Source organism: Ambystoma mexicanum, chromosome 4p, assembly GCF_040938575.1.
Source record: "Ambystoma mexicanum isolate Mex_15411 chromosome 4p, UKY_AmexF1_1, whole genome shotgun sequence".
Taxonomy (NCBI): domain Eukaryota; kingdom Metazoa; phylum Chordata; class Amphibia; order Caudata; family Ambystomatidae; genus Ambystoma; species Ambystoma mexicanum.
Genome location: NC_090927.1, coordinates 547,758,386 through 547,774,797, shown reverse-complemented (window position 1 = coordinate 547,774,797; position 16,412 = coordinate 547,758,386). Strand labels below are relative to the sequence as shown.

At 44.0% G+C, this 16,412-nt stretch overlaps 1 protein-coding gene across 1 annotated transcript in view; it reads right to left on the bottom strand.

The window, feature by feature from the left end:
- The window catches only part of KBTBD11 (kelch repeat and BTB domain containing 11), a 157,666-nt gene extending 143,276 nt beyond the window's left edge, over positions 1 to 14,390 (bottom strand). The window contains exon 1 of the mRNA XM_069606093.1: positions 13,916 to 14,390. The gene's annotated coding sequence lies outside the window, so the exon portion shown is untranslated. The remainder of the gene's footprint in view (positions 1 to 13,915) is intronic.
- Between the last annotated feature and the right edge of the window lie 2,022 nt (positions 14,391 to 16,412).

Genomic DNA, 16,412 nt, shown 5'->3' with positions numbered 1-16,412 from the left:
GTCGGGGCAGTAATGCTCCGGTAAGTCCCCATTACCGGGCACCGGAAAATAAATGACTCCAGCGGCAGCTGTGCCGTTTTTACCAGCATGGCTACCGCCGGACTCATATTGAGGCCCATTGAAACAAATTGTTCTCATATACTAATAAACTGTATTTGTTATGAAATAATTGTTGTCTTTAGAAATGGGGCCACCCTCTTTACATACTATAAAGATTCTGAGCAAGGAATTTGATTTATTGTGTTTTGTAATTTCCCTTATTCCTTGAACATAAATATGTTTAGGTGCAGCCCTGCTTCCTTTTGTATGCTTGGCCAATTTTACCTGTGGACTGTAACTGGCTATTTGGGCACTTTGCTGCCCAATATTTAATGTCCTAAATGGCTGAAATGTCAGGCATTAATGTGAAATATTCATCAAAAAGTGGTGAACTGTGAAAACACGCACTTGTCTGGTAAAGTAAAATTGGGAGACAATGTCTTCAATGTTTATTCACAGGCATTAATTTCACCCACCCAGTTGACAGAGGGGTTCTGTACTTTCCCCACCAACATTGCTTTTTTCAGTAAAATATTATCAATCACCAACAGGTCAGGCTGTATTTTTTATTTATGTCGTTTGAATTTTGAATTTGGTTTTGGGTCACAGGAACTCCCTACAACTAGCTACACATGTTGCACTGTTGATTATTCTATTGGTATCTCTTTGTTGAAATGTGTGCTTTGGTTTTTCATTTAATACCTTTCTTACTGTACATTTGAACTTTGGGTTTTGGTGGTTGCGGGGTGACGGCACACTACTCATATGAAGATGTTAACCTTCTCCAGAGTCATGTATGCTTTTGATTGCCCTCTTGCAAAGTGTTTGCATTTCATACCTTTTCACACGGGACCGAGTTGCGATGACATGGTACCAAGTACTGAAGATGTGATGAGCCCAAAACTGTAGTCTTCAGCACCCTATCAGGTGTGAATGGCCGGGGAGAGTGGTGGTGAGAGAGAAGAGGGCAGCTTGAGCTGAACACCACCTATAAACAAAGTGCTGGAATGGGGGCTCATCAAGAAGAGTACTTGTGTTGTATGTAGTAGATACGTAAATGCTAAATGCATTCAATATGTACTAGAAACACAGGAGGGGATAAATAAAAGGTATAAATAGTAAGCAAGTAACATTAATGCTACACTAATTTGCCATCACTTGTTTCTAGCGCTTATTTCCTACAGCCAGAAATGAGTGTTTATTAAACCTCGGGGATCCATCAAACCCAACACAATATATACTAAGTAAATAGCACAGGTGTACAATGTACACTTTGCTGAACACATTCATAGTAACAACAGTTACAGCAGATTCCGGAAACCTGGAACCGAGTTGATTTGGGTAGTCACCAAGTTGATGATGTATTCAACCAACTGCTGGGGCTCACACCAGATTTAAACCCTGGACCCCAATCCATCCCAGGGGCCTTGAGTAGACTTTCATTCCCATGATAACTCCTGCTACAGAGAGTGATGGGTGTCTGTAGGCCTACGTGCTTAAAAGGACACCAACATCACACTCTCCTCCCACTTACAGTGTGCCTGTAGGCACGTCATCTCATGAAGGAGCAGGTGCATCCAACATCATTGAATGGGCAGAAGCTACCTACTGGCAGAGAATTATACACAGCATCTTGAAGGCCTCTGGACAGGAAGTACTGCATTCTGAGAGGGAAGGGTGTTGTGGCCAATTTGCCAAATATGAATGGAATATGTATAAACATAACTCACAGATGCTGTACGTGAAGGCACGTGTTGCTTACTTTCATTTCAGATCTGTGTGAATCATGGAAACCTGCAGTTTTGGGGAAAAGTGCAGTATTAAAATAGTCAAATATCCAGATAGCCTTAGTCTTTCTTATGGTATCATTTGCTCAACACTTACGTACAAGGTACTCGCAAATTACAACGCAATGTTTTGTCAAGAGAGCCCTGAATTAGATCATGGGTAGAGTCTGCCGTGATGTTTCTCATCACATCAGTAAGATGTGATCTAAATGGAAGAAGATTTTAATAGCGCCTAGAAAAGAGGTACCATTAACATCATTCTGCATGACATTAGTTTTGAAGGTTGTTTAATGTTTTTGGTAATCTATTTTTTATCAGATGTTGCACTGTTTAAGGAGGTGTTTGAGAAGTGTATTGACTCAGCGACTATCTCTTGCTTATATGGTGTAGGTTCTTATAAATGTAATTCCATCCAAGAAATTAGTTCCTTTAATGGAGGAGTTTTTAAGCAGTTGTGTGATGTATGTGATGTGGTGGCTCTGAGCAAAATCTGTGCATGTTCCCTTTGTTAGACATTCCATGTACTATGGATTTATGCAAAACGTCCTTTGCGTGACCTCTGCTCAGAAATGTGCATTTCACTTTAGATGGTTCACATCTAAAGTGAGCATCTGGATAAAATATTTTTAAGAGATTTGGAAAGCATTTATCATCCTGTACCATCAACCGCAAGGCCAAATAGACAATGGGCCTCATTACGACCCTGGCGGTCCGGAAATAACGGTGGCGGTAAACCCGCCGCCACCGTTGTTTCCGGACCGCCTGATCCCAACCCCTGCAGGCGGGAGGTGATGTTCCCGCCAGGTCTGACCTGGCGGGTTTAGCACCTCCCGCATGCAGGCGGACGAGGAAACACCGGCAGCATTACGAGATGCTGCCGGTGTTTCCATGATCCCGATTCCCATTGATTCCCATAGGACTCAATGAGAATGGGGATTTACACCATTCCGCCTCCGTGATTCCCGGAAAACCGGGGTTGTAATGCCCCGGTAATTCCGGGAATCACGGAGGCGGAATGGTAATACGAGTCCGGCGGTAACCAGGCGGTTTTACCGCCGCGGTTACCGCCGGACTCGTAATGAGGCCCAATGTCTCAGTTTGACTTCGCAGATGTAAACTCAGTGTATGGGGTCTTGAAACAACGCGTATTTAGCAGATACAAGACACTAATGGAACATTGTCAATAAAGTTGTTCCACTTATGCATGCAAGGATAGTAGGACTCATTCTTTTATCAATCAAAGAGATGAAAAGCCAGCTCAGTGCATATTGTGCCACATGGTGGTCCATATGAATTATGTATTGAATTTACAATCAACAACTAAGTCATTATTGCTAAATTTATATTAAGTTATTTGAACCAAGGAAGTGGGATGTGTTTGAAGAAAAGACCTAAGTTGGTCTATGCCCACTTTGTATTTGTATCTAATAATTTATAAGGTGCTTTCGTCAAACCGCCGGACAAAAGTAATCTGCAAAAAAAGTATGCACAGTTAACATAAACCAAAAGGAGGAAACATTGGGGCCTATTTGGAAGCGAGTTGTGTTTCAGATGAGAGCAAAACAGAGAATAAGTAGGAATAGATTTGATGTGGAGTGCCTAAGAATTCCAAGGCTTAGGGGCTAATAGAGAGAAAGAGCGATAGCGATATTGTGCACAGAGGCGCCTGGGGATAGTTAGCAGAAACGGAGACCGACGAGAACGAGCGGCAACATATAAAGAAATGAGAGAGCAGAGATAGGGCGAGATCGAGCCCATGAAGGCATTTGAAAGTAAAGCAAAGATAGCCAGCAGAGGGAGTGGTGGGAGGGAATAACAGAAACACAAGCAGAAAGTCCACAAAGAATATGGAAAGCAGAATATAAGACAGAACGAAGGGGGGGCAAGATGAGAGACGGGAAAACCAACAAGGAGAGAGGAACAATATGTAATACAAGAGAAAATGGAGGAAGAAATAAGAGGTTTAGTGGCAAGAAAATTGAGGAAAGGGTGGGCTTTAGGGATGTTATCAAATTGGAAACGGCTAGAGTGGGCAGTGTTAGTGATGTGTAAAGAGAGAGATACAGAAGAAAGAAATAGGAAGCCTCAATTTCGAGCTCATGGTGAGAAGCGCAGAGAGGATGATGGAAAGAGAATGGAAGGAGGAGGGACAGGATGTGGGATGGTAAACACAGGAAACAACAGGATTTCAGTTTTGGAGGTGTTACGATGTAAAAAGCGTGAGTTCATCCAAGATTGGATGGCAAGAAGACAGTCAGAGATAGTAGTATGAAGGGTATGAGAAAAGGAAGGGAAGGAAACAAATAGTTGAGACTCATCTGGATTCTCTCGTGGAGTCTGTGAAAGTATATATTACTGAGCCTTCACCTGAGTACAAGCCAGGGAATGCCAGCGTGTTCCAGTAACCAGTTTTCAATGTTGGGGATTTCTTTATTTTCAAACTTGAAGTCATAAGGCAGGTCCTTCCTGCAACTGCTAAACTGGAACACATGTCACACGTATCAGCCCGTAGGATGGTAAATCATCACACTAGAACTTGATTATAGTAAGGTTGTATTTGCAGGCCATTTCCGTGGAGATCATTTGCACCCTTCTAGCTGTGGTAAAGGTAACAATTTCCTATTAGATCCTGCCACCATCTTGAACCTGAAAAGACATTGCAGCATCTGTGCTATGAAGAAATGGTTTGAGGAAGCAATGGTATCAGACTGCTTAAAGCAAGACTTGTTACATCAAAATGGGTCCTGACAGCCTTACAGATAAGGGGGGTATCAGCCACTTTTAATCCCCAGAAATAGGCACATACTCTCAAAAAATAAAAATAAGTTTTAAAGATACTCCCACCAATATTAAACAATCCTGGGTACTTCCACTCTTAAAAAAACCTACTCTCGACCCATCGACGCCGACCAATTGCAGGCCAATCACGACAGCACCTTTTCTCCTAAAAATTCTGGATAAGGTTGCCTATGTACAAATCCAGAAACACCTGGAAGTACACCACCTATTAGGAGCCAGACAATCAGGCTTCCGTCCTCAACACAGAACAGAGACAGCACTCATCGACCTTAAGACCCTAGTTGATGAGATCATAGACAACGGCAAAGCTGCCCTTCTCCTCCTCCTAGACATCTCGGCTGCATTCGACCTGGTCGACCATACTATTCTATGTAACCACCTTAAAACAGCTGCACACTTCTCCGATGAAGCAATCACCTGGATTTGATCCTTCCTAACTGGTAGGACCATGAGGGTCTTTTCGCCTACAGCAGCTGCTGACCCTATCCCAATCACCTGTGGCGTGCCCCAGGGTTCTTGTGTATTGCCTACATTGTACAACATTTTTACCAAGCCCCTTTTCGATGATCTGGATCATCTTGGTATCACCTACACTAATTATGCAGATGATACTCAGATCCTCCTCCCGCTTTCTGGGGATTATGAAAAGGATTTGGCCTTGGCGAACAGAGTGTACATCATCATCCAGGCATGGATGGCCACGCATGGACTATGCCTGATTGAGGATAAAACCAAACTCATCATTCTGGGCACCACCTCTAGCCTACACAAACTAGGAACTGACTTCTCCTCATTCATAATTGATGGTAACAGTATCGAAGTAGGACAAAAGGTAAAAACGCTGGGCTTTTACCTCGACTCAAACCTCTCATTTGCCAAACAGGTTAATTCTCTAGCGTCCTCCACAGCCTACACGTGCAAACTGATCCGCACAGCTAAACCATTTCTTTCTGACACTAGTTGCACTACCTTGGCCAGAGCCCTTATCTTGTCTCGCCTGGACTATTGCAACGCCCTCTATCTAGGGTCCACCAAAGCCACTATTAGAAAAATCTAAACTTTACAAAATAATGCCCTTAGAGCGGCATTAGGCATCTCTAGAAGAGACCACATCTCTGACAGTAGCTGACAGAACAACTGGCTCCCAACCAATGACAAAATCCTCCTAAAAACTCTGTCACCCACCCACAAATCCCTTAACAACGCTGCCCCCATTTACCTTGTCAACAGATTCCACAGACAGATCTCCCTGAGACCTTCTAGAACAGCTTATAAAGATTGCCTCTCTATTCCCAATTTCAATCGGTGGCAACAGCTTCCTGGTGAAAGTAGCTAAACTGTGGAACTCCCTACCTCCCACACTGAGAACTGACCTTCCCTACCAAAACTTCAGGACCAACACTATCCTGTGGCTGAAAGTGAATGATCATTAAATGCAACAAGCAGCCAGGCTTCAAGGTGAGGAGTCATAACCGCCCATCCACCCAATTGTACACCTGTACACATTCACCCTACACTCACCTATACTTGTATATATTGCGGTGTTAAGCAAGCTGCATACACCATCTATATTTTTGCTCTTGTACCATCCGCTTGTAATAGGATCTATCTGTATATACCCTTGTATTAAATAACTGTATGTAAATACTAACTCTGTTGTAACCAAGCTTCGCATATACATGAAACTGCTGTGCCCTGTTACCCTAGGGTATGTTGCGCATTATAAATAATGAAAACAAACAATCAAAATGGGAAATGGACACAGAGGAGCTTCTGCCCGTGTTTTCACCCAAACGGATCCATGGATGTGTTTGGACCAGTAGTTCATGTAGTACCACAGGAAGAAACAACTAGAGGTGAAATTTATCTTTTAATGTGCATGAATAACTTGCTGCAAAGAAGAATTTCTAACAAAACAAATCTGTTTTACAATTGAACATATTATTTTTACTCATTTATAAAAATACTTCCATTGGGGACGGGGCTCATTTTTTTAATCCCTAAAAAATCATTTTACTCCCAAACTTTAAAAATAGTCAGTAAAACTCCAACTTCAAAATCTTGTCTGGAGCACTGGGTCCTGCTTTTTCACCCAATTTTCCTGTTATAATAACAGAAGATTCAATGCAAAAAATGAGAAAAACAAGTAGGTTAGAAATTGCAGGTACTTCTTAATATCCACAATTGTCTGACATTCTCCCATTTCAGGGTTGAAGCCTAGGAAAGCCCCTCAATTGGCTCTGCTTTGAATTTTGAATGTCATATTGCAAATAGTGAAGAGAGGGCAAGTATGCTCTCTTGATCCTGAGCCTTTCCTCTGTAGCATTTGATACAGTAGACCATCCAGCTCAGTGGGGCCATCAGCCCAGCTGATACAATTGTCTTGAAGTGCTTTACATTGGGCCTCATTACGAGGTGGGAGGTAAGGGATTACCGGCACCGGTTAGGGCACCGGTGCCGGTAATCCCTTACCTCCCTACTACGAGTTCCCTTTGCGGGTCCTTCCTTAACACCTGGTTTTTGCAGGCGTTAAGGATGGAACCTGCAAAGGGACTCTAGAGCTAATAACGGTACCGCAATTTGCGGTACCGTTATTAGCGCCTTCCCCATTCCCATTGAGCCCTATGGGGGCTGAAATGGGAATGGGGAATGACCCTTGTGAATGGGGAATTACCGGTCCCTCCGACCTCGGAATGGACCGGTAATTGCTCCATTCACCAGGGTAGAGTCGGAAGGGTTTTGGAGGCAGCCATGGAGCTAATAGCTCCATGGCTGCCTCCAACCTCGTAATGAGGCCCATTGTCTCTTGGCAATAGATCACAGAATGTTAAGCTTGATATCCGTCACCTCCCACCAGCACGTCTCGCTGCTCATGTTCGGCAAAGTCCCGCCCCGCCCTCCCATAAGATGAAATGTTTGGATAACACCCATATTTTAAATGACAGAACCTTTCCTCTTAAATGGCATGTCACACATGGATATAACGCAGTTGTATTTGAAAATCACAACAAAGGAGTGCACAGTCAATCCTCAAATACAATGCCGAGACAATATTAGGAAAAGCATCCTGCAAAGCTTCCTCCAAATTAATAAATTGAAGATGGGGTCATTATATTTAGAAAAACAAGAATTGACTAAGCCGGTAGTTATGTCTTGATTGAAAGGCATATTTGGCCTATACGTCCATCTATGCTCCTCATGGGAACAGGTATAGCATCATTTTCCCATTTATAGTCACACATCTTTTTGTGGTTTGTCGCTGGATTTTCCCCTGATGAAGGTGAGATCCTTCAGAGTTAGGCCATCTCTGATAGGATCTGTGTGTAAGCTTCATTATCCCCCTCCATGTGTGTGCCAACCAACTAACGAGCTCAGAATGCTGGCTTTATCTTGCAGAAGCATCTGAAATGGCTGGCATCCATTTCAGCTTACTTTGCTGCTCCCTGCCTCCACTGTTGTCCCCCTCCTCACCCAAAATGTAAATTGAAATGTTTCCTAAAGTGCTATCAAGTCCTTGCTTCCCTTTTCTCCCTGGCTAAGGGTCCTCTACCTGTGTGCCAGAATGGACTCTGAAAGGGGGCTTTCTCTCTTTTGGGTGCACTCCCAGTTGTGTCTACATGGCAACGATTTTCCTTTGTTGTTTCTTTTTAATCTTGGTTATTATGTTTGGTCTCCTTGCCCAAACCCCTTTCCACAAAAAAGAAAAGTCTTTGCACCTGGGTGCTAATCACAAAAATCACATAGTGATGGCATGTAACTGTCAGTAATTGCACCACCAGCCCTTGCAGTGCTCGCAAAATATACTCGCCCACTCGCATTGACAAGTAGCTATATGAAGGACAAGTATCATCTGCATGGTACTCAACCTTCCATTTGGAATATGAGGATGTTTCAAACGTTTATTTGATATTTACTCCAAACAAACTTTGTAGTAAATGCAAACTTTGCAGTAAATGGCAAACACAAGTTTCACTGTCTGGTCTTTGTGTGCAGCATTGAAGTGTGGTTATGGCAACATGGACCATTTTTACAGAGAGTGTTGGGAAAGATGTTGTCACCCATCAGTATGGGGTGAGTGCATTTTTTAGCTTGTGTATTTCAACTAAAGAACTTACCCTGCAGGTGTAGCAGCATTTTAAAGATTGTGTTAGGCCTACCTTGCTCAAGGCACTCACTTTGCTAGGGCATAGGAACTGGGTTGGATAGCAATTTCCAGATGGCGCAGCACACCACACTGGTGAACATTTCCAAATTATAACACTACAATGTCTAAAAGCCAGTGTACACAACTGGTCAGAAGAGGACCTTAACCACTGCTAGAAGGACTGCTGCTGCTCCCCCCCTACATTCCAGATGATGCTCTGTGCCTCCCCTGGCCAACATTCCCCCTTCAGAATCTCAATTCAGAGATCCGAGCATCTTCTCCAACTATCATTACTCAACTGGTTTTATTTAGCATTTGAGCTGATAAGGACAACATTCCGATTCATTAGGTGCCTGGAAAGCCCATCTTAACATCCCAAGTGAAGCAACAGCAATAAGGAGGTTTTTCTGGTGCAATTAATCACTGGGAATGTCGCTCCCCAAACCGGTGGGACATGGGAGTGGCTTGAGGGAATGTCAGCAATGTTGAAGAGCATAGAAGAATCTGGGCACAAAGGATGGCGTGACCAGTGCCTAGCAGCAGAGGCAGCAAGGAAGAAGGAGGTGAGATGAGGCTGCATGGCCAGGAAGGGAAAGCTCTATGAATCCAACAGTCAGGAAGCTGAATTTCCAGCAACTACCAACAAAGTGGCCAGAATTGCCCAGAATTACAGGATCCACACTGTTGTTGTTAATCCTTTCTGTCAGTTTGTCATGTAATATTAGCTGTAGAGCATGGCAGGGCATGGGGAGAGAAGAACTTTAACAAGTGTGATGGTCCTTCACCTCGGGCCCATAAGTTGATGTGGGCTAATAACATCTATTACTGCTGGAGGGACCACGTGCTGTAAAGCCTCAGTCAGAGGTTCTAATCCTTGCAGGGCTGACTCAGCTCTTCGTCCTTCTGGGGTTGATGGATAGATAACCGCTGAATTGCACAGTAAGAACACATATTACACTACTTAGAAATTGGAGGATACCAGCATGCAGCACTAAATATGTGATAAAACACTGGACTTTGCGTGCACATCGTCGCTGGCAGGGTTAAACATGAAAAGGAAATCATTGGTTTTCAGTTTAGGCTAACATTATTTGTCTCCATTCTTATTCACTTGGACACGGAAAAGAGAAACAATCACCTGAAATCACATTATATTGAAGCACTTCATTTAACATGGTAGGCAGAATCAGTGCCTAATTTGTGGGGCAATTGGCCACTTATTGCTGCACTTATTGCTGATTCTTGCTGCACTTATTGCTGATTCCAGCTTGAGTATGCTGTGGTGTTTTGGCAACTTTATTATTTTAACTGGCAGTCAGTCATATTAATATAAATACAATGCACGGTTTGAAATTGCTGGGAGCTATTTAGCTCCGACCTCTGCCCTAGGAGAGCCTGGTTACCTTGAAACCAACAACTACCAGGAACTGTGTTTGGCTCCCCAGTCAAAGTGCTGCCTTACAAACATGCATATGTGACATTAACTTTGAGTTTTTGAAAATGTTAGTGTAGAAGAACTGGGACATATCTATGACATATTTAAACATAATGGATCATACATAGACAAAAAGTTAACCAGTGCATCTCATGTGGAAGTTAGATTTTTGGTGCGCTGTTTTCCCACTCCTGGTTACCTAGCGTAGCTCCTGCTTACTGGGTGATGTGATGCCTGACATTCCTGATCATTGCAATGTAATTTTGAGCCCTGCAGTGTGCACTGGCCAGTGTCTCTGCTTGGGCTTGTTATTCATGAAACTGATGACCCAGGTTGGCCGGGCTATTTATCCATTTTCATGACTAACAATGAGTTGGACAGTGACAATGTTGGGCACTGATGCTGGCCATGTCCACACACAGCGCCACTCAGCCTGCATGACATTGCTGAAAATTCTCTACTGAATTACCCATTAGGGTGGGTTGCCAACAACTAGACAGTCACCAGCCGGCAGCCAAAACTCTGGGGCAAGGCCAGTGGAAAGCCCAATATCGAAGAGGAGTCCTGAGTGCCAACCTATATAAGGCAAGCTTTCTGCAGTGTTTGATAGTCAAGTTCATCAGTTAAGTAATGACTGTGCCTGCAGTTGTCCATCAATCTACCATAGGAGGAAGGAATGCTTGCTCTTTTTTCTGTGGACAGGTGGTTAACATGATCCACTTGCCACCAATAGAAACAGAGCAAAATGTTAACGATGATGTGTTTTAAAGAAACACTTAAACATTTAGTTTATTTGAAGACACAACTAATATTTTATGTCGAATGATATCTGTAAATCGCACAGTGGATCGATCACCTTCAATTAACTGGTGGGAGTTGCAGCTTTAACCACAAATATGTTGACACAGTATGGAGCACATGTGGGTAGGGTCAACAATGGGTGGGGAGTTGCTCACCCCAATGTGTAAAAGGTGTGCTAGAAAACATTTGAGCCGTGGCACTTATTTTCTTACAAATTAAGCACTGGACGATTTCTGTCTCATGCTCCGCCTTCATGCCCCACTGCCTTGCACGTGGGTGTGTGCACACATATAAAATGATCTTATAGAACCCAGAATGATTCAGCAGTTATGTTTGCTAGATGTGGGTCCAGTAGCTGCATGAAAACGTAGTTGCCTATGGCAACAATCCAGCTGCATGGTAGCTACTGTGTGGTCTAAAACTAGGTGTTTATAAGGCAAAGCTAATTACATTCAAATTTCGGGGGTGTTTACTTTTCTGCACGTAACCTTCATATGAACATTGAATGTGTATATATGGGATTTTTTTAAAACATTTTTTATTGTTCAAATAGAAAAAGCAAAATTTGTTTTAAACAAACCTTACACAATATAAAATCAACATTTTAGGATATATCAACAATGTTAAGATGCATCAAAAAAGACACCATTCGTATTCAGCATTCTTACTCAAGGCCAATGTCCCTTCAAGCCCATTCAGTTAAACCAATGTCTTTCATAAAGTGTATTATGAACACATATTTGAACAGGGCAAACCTGGATATATATAAACCCATTAGACTCCTCTTTATATGGCTTGTATTCAATCTATTTTCTATAATGCATGTGTAAAGAAGTCAATGGACCTCATGCACGTCTGATTGGGCAGCAAGGAATTCCTACTGGACCCACGCAGCACTGTAGACACTTACAAAAAGGCAGAGGCTACCACTTTAGGAGTTGCATGCTACAATGAAATGCCACTGAATGCACGAAAAAGCTTGCTGGATTACCTGACGAGACAGCTATGTGTTGAATCTGGAATCATACAGATAACAGCTAGAGCAGAAACAGCCTAGCAAAGTATGGACACCGATTCCTTGCTGCCCAACCAGATGTGCATGAGGTTCGTAGAATCTGCACGATACTGAACACAGGAACCCATTTGAAAGGGACCTGAAACCACTTTTCCATCCTGATGAATGCCGTTTCAAGTAGAGCATTTGTCAATCGCTCGAGAGACCGAAACACTGACGTGTCGACGACAAGCCAAGAATATCAGTAGTGCAACTCACACACACACTACTTAAATAACCTAGCGAATCAGGCATTTAGATTCAGTTAGCCCCAGTCAAGTGGTAAGGGTTAGAGAGTTGGATGATTACTCTATGTTTTTAATTAGAATTGATTACACATGTAATGTACTGCACTGCGGGACTGGCCACAGCAACTGACCCCATTTTGTTAGTCAGTAGTCTAATAACACAGCAATATATGTATGTACATATTGCTTAGGGTTCTGGGGCTTACAGTGTGCACTTTGCAGCACTCACCTTACAAAATGCGTTTGTTGCAGCCCGTCCGCCATGACTTCGGAAAATGAGAAGCCTTTCAACACTGGTTCCTTCACATCAGCCCCTTGCTTACAAAGAAGGAGTGCTAGCTATTCAGCAGTCCTTCGGTGTTTCAGCTCCCTGCTGGTTTGCTGTCTAGTGAAAATTGGCAGCAATTAGCCTCATCTTTAGCTCCATTCTAATGGGTGCCTCAGACTGCTTACCACTCTAAGCAAGTGGGAGGGGGGCAATCGTCATGTTGAAATGGGCCCCCACACATCTTTAGCTGGGCCTGACCAACAGCCAAATTATATATGATTATACATTAGGTAAAGTGCTGAAAGTTCCCCTGACGCATTTTGCGGAAGCACACAACTGCACGTGTAAACATGTGTTTGTGTTCTTTCAGAGAACAATAGTCGGAATTAACCTAGGTTTCCTGCAGCTGCAACAAGCCAGTGCCGAGCACCACGACGCGAGTATGAAAGACACATTGCATAAAATATTCCATGAGGGTGAGTGCCCTGCTCTTTTGTTTCCTTGGTTACTGGATCTATGGAAAGCAGCGGAACTGTTCAATACGCGAGCACGGGAGTGAGAGACGCTACCCTGGGTTGGAATCGCTTTAATAATCACAGCAGCTTGGTCTTGATCCGGAGGGCGTGTTCGCATTCCATCAGTACCTCTAATGTAAAAGGATCTGCGGCGGGGCTGAGTGCAGGATGTGGCATGTGAGTGCAGAGGCCTGGGGTGGTGGGATGTCAGGCAGTGATGTGGGGAGCGTAGCTGCCTGTGGCTGTGAGCTGACAGCCCCAACATGGCAGAGCATGCTGAGCGACAGTGCGCGCGGCAGCAGACACCTAGGTGCATTAATTTGTAGTGATGAAGAGGGGGAGCAGGGTGGCACCGTGCCAGATCGACTCTACGCTACGGCACTTTGTGTAATTCGACTTAATGGAAGTAATGATTGAAAGTACCTTACACACATACACACACACACACACATCTCGGGAGCTTACCGCATCGATTTACTAGATTACTACATTAACGCCACACATGAGATTTACAACGCCTCTCCCAGAAGAAAGATGAAAGGAACGCTCCGGGCTCGCAGCGTGTTGCCAGTGCCACCCTCAGCATCGGAGGACGGTCTGCTGGTCGCTATGCAAATCATAGGGCGCGCACAGTGAAATGCCCCATCTTGCCAACACTATTTCATTGTGCCTGAAATAAGAACCCTTTCATTGCAGCACACATGTGAGCGTGCTCATTCCGAGCCGTGGCAAACCTCGGCCCTCGCACACTGCAGCATGCGGTGGCGGGCGGTTTGCCTCCCCTGACTGGAATCAGGGTGACGCGCCAATGGAGCCGCGCAGTACCTTGGGTTCCCGCCGAGCTCCGCGTCCACAGGTCAGGCGGCTTCTCCCCAGGGGATGCTGGCTCGGCTGCCCGGTGCTTCTTGAACTTGACTGCCACCGGGGCTGCTGCTGCTGCTCGGCTCCCTGGCTCCTGCTACCAGCTGTGGCTGGGAAGGGAGGTGTGGCACAGCTCCGCCTCCCCTCCCCTCCTCCCTCTACTCGGGTTGGCCAGGCAGGAGAAGGAAAGCTGCCCTGAATCATGCCAAAAGATACAAATCGGGAGAGTCCACAGTCGCAGCAGAACCATGAGCTGTCACGGGCCATGGCCTGGGGCAGGGAGGCAGGTTGTTCGCTCGAAAACAACCGCAATTTTAAAATCGTCAGGTTGAAGCAACAGTCAAAAGGCGCGGCGTTTCCGTGTGTATATTTAGCACGCACACACGTTTTGTGTTAATCCCCAGCCTGCTTGCGTGTCCGATTATATCATAAAACCCGTGCCTTTGTTCTTTACCACTGCACACGGCTGTATGTTATTGCTGCAGTCCACGGTCCGTCCGCCCTGCAGAAGATGTGACTTACCCTCACCCATCCCTGACCTCTTGGCCGGAGGAGGGCATTACTCACAGATAAACCACAGTACGGACCCTGCGCGCATCCATATTTGACTACTCGCTGTAAAAAGGAGGAGATGCTTTGACTGAGAACGGAACAGGGGAGTCCAGCAACCCCCACTGTTTGCACATTACAAGCGGCCGCCTGACACTGATCCCCATCACATTTCGCGATGCACGCAACAACAACAACCGTTTATCTATTATTCGGCGTATAGTACATGGCGCAGTTTGTTGACGCATCATTTGAAACGCACAATACACGACAGAACTTGATCTTTCTTTGGCATAAACGACATGTTTTCTATGGATGGGTCATACAATACTCACAAAGCGAGATACCTGTTGCGATGTAAGCACCTTAATTGTCCGAGGGACTGTGTGACTCATGGTGACTTGATGGCCAAAACTGTTGATTTTTTTATTATTATTTTTTTATTTAACATTTTTAATAAAGAAATAAATACGTACAGACATACATACATACATACATAAATAAAAACGGTTTTGGCCATCAAGTTACTATGAGTCACACAGTCCCTTGGACAATTAATGTGCTTACATCGCAACAGGTATCTCGGCAGGTCGCCCGGTAGGTTAATGCACTTACTGCAAAGAGCTTGCAGGTCCCATATCGTCTTGTATTGCAATATGAAAACAGCACAGGCGATGCAGGCACTGCAGAAGCGTTTTATAATGGTGCAACCCCATAGGAAAACGTTCTGGGAATCAGGCCATACTACATACATTTTTACGACAAAGATCGACAACACTGATCGAAATGTACCTTTAGGTAGTAGGTGAATCATGACCTGCCATAACTTCGAACTGGACCCATTTTTGACAGATACTGTCAGTCAAGTGCATCATGTATCCAGAACTTCACGATTTATTCACTGACACTGGCTCTCTCACACTGTTCCATACATTGGGCTTGATTCCCAAAGTTCGTTTTTCTCACACTTTGCGCTGAATCATCGCGCAAACTGCTACTGGGCCACAGTAAACATCACATTAAGACCCAATGTTGTATGAAAAAAATCACCTAGGTGTCTGCATAAGTGAGACTGGGTCTTGTTCCTTGAATTACTGAGATTAGTATTATTATGAAACGTTTCTTATATATTATCGTATCCTCGCTTATGGGACTATTCACAAAAATGCTTTGTCAACACGCAATTCAAGCTCCACGTTCTTCTTCAGGGCAAAACATGTAGTGTTGCTAGTATCGTGAACAACAAAACAATTATTAATATTAATTTTCTGTATTGCATAATGGATTCTGAATCTATGACTGTGGGTCTGATTTACCAAAAAAGTGCTAAGTTTGCTGTAGCAAGAAAGAAAATTGCATGGATGAAAATAATAGCGTGGGAGCCGATTTATAGAATCAAAAGTGCAAACAATAATGAGTTGCACCCGGAATGCCCACAACACGCACCAATGAGTTGCACCCAGAATGCCCACAACACGCCCCCATGGCAAGCAAAAATGAACACTGTCAAACAACCTTGTAAAAAAGGATCACTTACAAGTGAAGACACGCCCCTGTACGCTTAAACCAGAAAAAATACAGCCCGCTAGGGAAAAAGGCCCAAGACACTCTTGCAGGGATAAAAAGTATTTATTTCTACAAAAATAGGAATGCACCAGCAAAGAATTCTGCTGCCACAGAACTTTCTGAGGTTTGTATGCCTGTGCGGTACATTATAACCACAAAAAGCGTTAAAATGGTGTTCCCAGACCTTTAAGATGAGGTAGCAATACCCTTGAGATGGATGAGGATGCTGAAATTATTGAAACATCAACAATCAAAATGGCTCAGGTAGTTGGCAAAAGATAACTGTTTTAATATCAATTATCTAAAACAGAGAGTACAGCGGACATCAACGGACGTCTGAGGGTAA